Below are 5,082 nucleotides of genomic sequence, written 5' to 3' on the forward strand. Positions count from 1 at the left end.
AGAGCGGAACTTGATTACTCCCAGAGACCCGCCGGCTATACCCATCAACCCTCGGTGGTGGTATAGGCCTGATCAGCATTGTGTGTATCATTCGGGGGCTCCTGGTCATGATGTGGAAAGCTGCTTTCAGTTGAAGAATAAGGTGCAGGACCTTATCAGATCAGGGATTCTGAGCTTTGAGGACTTAGGTCCCAGGGTTAATCGAGCTTGAAGATAACAAGCCCCGGGCTGGGGTTGGCTTTTCTTCTGAGGTCTTCAACGAAAAGGGTTGTTCAAGAGCAGAAGCTGCTGATGCAAAGGATAATGACATTTGTCATCCCTGGAGGGATCTGTCGCAATTGGGTCACTGTGGGCGTTCCTACAGTTGTTCATAAGTCAGAGTAATAATCACTTTGTTTAAAAACCCTTCTCCCATGCCAAAAGGAGAAGTGATGACATTGTTGGCAACATTTTGTGCAATGATATTTTCATTCAAATAAAAGCATGTAAAACATTTGTTTTTCCATTTGTTTTCCCTTTTTGCTTTTTACATGAAATTGGTGATCACAAAAAACCCTAAAAACAAGAATAAAAGCAATCTTTTCATCTGCATAACGATTGTCTTGTTTGATTTCCAAAGAGCTTTTCATATCAAATCATTATGCAGGTTGTTTCTTAAACCCATTGAACATAATGATCCGACGTCATCTCCCAATTTTGAATTCCCTGTATTTGAAGCGGAAGAAGATGATGATGAAGGGATTCCTGACGAGATTTCCCGACTTCTTGAGCAAGAAAAGAAGATCACTCAGCTGCATCTCGAGAATCAGCAGAACAGCCAACTGGGGCATTACAAATGTAATAAAAAAACCAAACAAAACAAAAAAAAAGAGAAAAGAAAGAGGAGGGTGCAAAATCAAAAGAAATCAAAATCAAAAGAAATCAAAAGAAAGAAAAAGAAAGAAAAAGAAAGAAAGAAACCAAAGAAAAAAGCACCCTCAAAGTCCCAAGTTGACTGATGCTGATTGGATTCAGAGTCGTTACAACCAAGTGAATCCGATCGAAAAGAAGAGATTAACTGCCATGTGTCATGGTCAGTTATATCAGCAGAGAGTGAAGAAAGCATTCGATAAGAAGGTCAAGCCTCGTGTGTTCCGAGAAGGTGACCTTGTGCTCAAGAAAGTCTTGTCTTTCGCGCCCGATTCCAGGGGCAAGTGAACCCCAATCTATGAATGTCCATATGTTGTCAAGAGAGCCTTTTCAGGCGGTGCTTTGACACTTACAACAATGGATGGAGAAGTTCACTCGTCTTGTGAATTCAGATGCAGTCAAGAAATACTTCGCCTAAAACAAAAATAAAAAAGCAAAATAGCTCGCTAAGTCGAACACCCCAAAGGGCGACTTAGGCAAAAAGGAGTGTCTCAGTGGATTGAAAACCCGAAAGGGCGATCCAGGCAAAAGTTAGAGACATTGAAAAAAAAGAATTTGCATCCCGCTAGATTGAGCACCTCACACTGGGGCAATCTAGGCAAAAATTAGGGATTTGGCAAGTAACTGCATCATGACAAGACTGTGCTCTACAGCTGTCATCCGCCAGGAATTCTCGATTCGTCGTCGACTGAAGCTCCGGATACATCGAAATTCGGAATGGTAGAGAAAAGGTCATTATGTTCAATGTAGCCCTCTTCCAATATACATCACCGATTTCAAACTTGTACAGATCTATGGAGTCCTGCCATTTGCAGACTACCATTCCATCACATCAATTTGAGCTTTTATCCAATTATTTGCACTCTTATTTGTTTCAACTCAATAAATGTTTTGCATGTTTTAATTGATAAAGTATCATTGTTTTCAAAATAAACAAATTTTTCACAAATTGTTCTTAAACAAAGTGAACATTCACAATGATGGAAGGATACTTAGGAGATCCACAGTGCTCTCCCAAGGGTGGTATGATTACCAACAGGTAAGATATTTGGTCGTATCTCGAGCATAACTGTATCTTTTTCCTGTAGAACCTCTTATGGTTTCTCCTCAGCGAGGTTGCTCAGTGCAGTGTTGGTTGAAGTTGTTCATCTTCATGTCCCCGGCAGTGCAACATTCTTCCTCCAAGTCCCTGTTAGCCCTATTGTGGTGCATCCCCGGTAGAGTGCTGTTTGAGCCCTATTGTGGGGCATCCCCAACAAGTTTGCTGTTGGAACACTTTTTGTGGGCCAGTTCCCAAGTAGAGTGTTTATTGAAGACTTCAACTTTCGTCTCTCCAGCAGAGCAATCTTCTCCTCTCCCCGGCATGGGTGCTCGTCTTTGGAAGATTCGATATTTGGTGGATTGATATCCCAGTAATCTGGCATTCCCTCAGATAGATTCCTCCGCGGAGTTGTTGGCATGATGAGCTTTATCAATGCCTATCTATCTTCATCAGAGATCTGGTTGCTTTTTGGTATTTCTGATCTCCAACATGAGTTTGCTGTTGTGGCGTGTCTGCCTGTATATTGAACTCTTTCATCCGGTTGCGATTGATGATCCCTCCGGAAGCCTATTGTGGCCTTCCTCCCCTGCAGGATGATGTTGTTCCCTGATGTCCCAGTCTCCAGCAGACTTTCTTTTGCTCTCTGGTGATTTTGGCCTTCCCTCTGGAAGAGTAGCACCGGATGGTTGATTCCTGGACCTATGTGTGTTAGACATGTCTGTTTGTCAGCATTCATCATACATTCCTCATGCATAATGCATACATGCATAATCATAACATTCAGATACTCATGTTGCATCTGTTGCCGTGTATCTGTTGATGGTTGTCTCCTGCTAATTGGTGATACAGATCTCCCTAGTAGATCTCCCCCTAGCAGATGTGGGTGTGTCCGATCTCTCCATATAGAGTCGACCCCTTAAGCAGAAAATGTCTGTCATTTCCTTCCGCGCTCCCCACTGAGTTATATCCTCGTGGATGACGGTTGTTTCCGTTCCCTCCCTGCACACATAACGGGATGGGTTTTCCCTATTGAGTTCTTTCCTCATTAGGATGAGTCTTGATTCAGTCTGTCTTTTTGGATCGATCCTAAACTGGCTTCCTTGTGGCTGTCTCTTGTGCTTCCCTGTGGTATAAATGAATAGTTGCTCACTAGCAGGCACTCATTCATCTTGTCCTCGGCGGAATTTGTTGGCTTTTACCTACGCACCGGTAGCTGTAAGTCCTATCTTTGTGGTCTTCTACCTACTAACCGGTAGATGTGAATCCTCTGTTCTCCCCTTTGTGGAGTCAACCCTTGTGCTCATCCTAGTCGATGACGGTTACTTTTCCGTGGTTTTCTACCTGCTAACCGGTAGATGTAATCCCCTCTTTGCGATTATCATTATCCAGTTTTCAGTATTGATAGTCCTTTTCCCTTTTGGATATTTGCTTTGATTAAGCAACTTTATCCCCAGCGGGTCTTCCCCTTCCTCGTGGGTAATTGCTCCGAGTAAGCAGTTTTATCCTCAGTGTGTCCTCGTTCATTCACCGTTTGCTGGTAACGTTTGTGGTTTCCCCTTTTGATTGGTCATCTTTACATACCTAGTCTCGGTATCCCGATACCTTTCTTGTTCGGTCGATTTATCCTTTAACAACCTACAACCCGGTTATGGATAATCTTCCATGCGAGGGTATTATCTACGTTTTGACGGCTATAGATAATATATCTCATGCGCTCTTTGGTTGAACCCTTTGTTTGTTTCCCCAACTGAGTAGGATTCGTATTCCTTGTGGAATCGAATGTCCATCCTTTAACAAGATTGCTTTTCTAGCCCTCTTCAGGATGATGAGCGTTTTGGAACACAAACCAATTCACGCTTTGGTCGGTCACCTGTTGCATGCCTACAACCCGGTATCCTTGGTGTTCCTTCCTGTCTGCCCTGTCGTGACCTTGATCCCCAGTGAGCCACCTCTACGTTGGTTTCGATAAACGTTGAGTTTTTCCTATTCGTCCGTTGACGTATAGTTGTATTCCTTCCCCAGTGAAGTATTTACCTCTCCGTTGGTTTTGATAAACGCCGAGTTTTTCCTATTCGTCCATTGACGTATAGTTGTATTCCTTCCCCAGTGAAGTATTTACCTCTCCGTTGGTTTCGATAAACGCCGAGTTTTTCCTATTCGTCCGTTGACGTATAGTTGTATTCCTTCCCCAGTGAAGTATTTACCTCTCCGTTGGTTTCGATAAACGCCGAGTTTTTTCTATTCGTCCGTTGACGTCTAGTTGTATCCTCCCCACAGGTCATCCCTTGATGTCTGTTCACCTCTCCGTTGGTGTCGATAAACGTTGAGTTTTTCCCGATCGTCCGTTGACGGTTGGTTGTGTTAACTTTTTCCCCAGTAGAGTTCACCTCTCCGTTGGTGTCGATAAACGTTGAGTTTTTTCTATTCGTCTGTTGACGTCTAGTTGAATCCTCCCCACAGGTCGTTCGTTGATGTGTTCACCTCTCCGTTGGTTTCGATAAACGTTGAGTTTTTCCCAATCGTCCGCTGGCGTTTGGTTGTACCCCTTTCTTTCCATTCATCCGTTGATGTCTGGTCTCCTTCTCCGTTGGTGTCGATAAACGTCGAGCTTCTCCCATTCATCCGTTGATGTCTGGTCTCCTTCTCCGTTGGTGTCGATAAACGTCGAGCTTCTCCCTTTCGTCCGTTGACGTCTGGTCGAGTCTTCCCATTCATCCGTTGATGTCTGGTCTCCTTCTCCGTTGGTGTCGATAAACGTCGAGCTTCTCCCATTCATCCGTTGATGTCTGGTCTCCTTCTCCGTTGGTGTCGATAAACGTCGAGCTTCTCCCGTTCGTCCGTTGACGTCTGGTCGAGTCTTTCCCATTCATCCGTTGATGTCTGGTTACCTCTCCGTTGGTTTCGATAAACGTTGAGTTTTTCCCATTCGTCCGTTGACGTCTGGTTGTATCCCTTTCTGTCCATTCATCCGTTGATGTCTGGTTACCTCTCCGTTGGTTTCGATAAACGTTGAGTTTTTCCCATTCGTCCGTTGACGTCTGGTTGTATCCCTTTCTGTCCATTCATCCGTTGATGTCTGGTTACCTCTCCGTTGGTTTCGATAAACGTCGAGATTTTCCCATTCGTCCGTT

Source organism: Lathyrus oleraceus, chromosome 6 (genome assembly GCF_024323335.1).
Source record: "Lathyrus oleraceus cultivar Zhongwan6 chromosome 6, CAAS_Psat_ZW6_1.0, whole genome shotgun sequence".
Taxonomy (NCBI): Eukaryota; Viridiplantae; Streptophyta; class Magnoliopsida; order Fabales; family Fabaceae; genus Lathyrus; species Lathyrus oleraceus.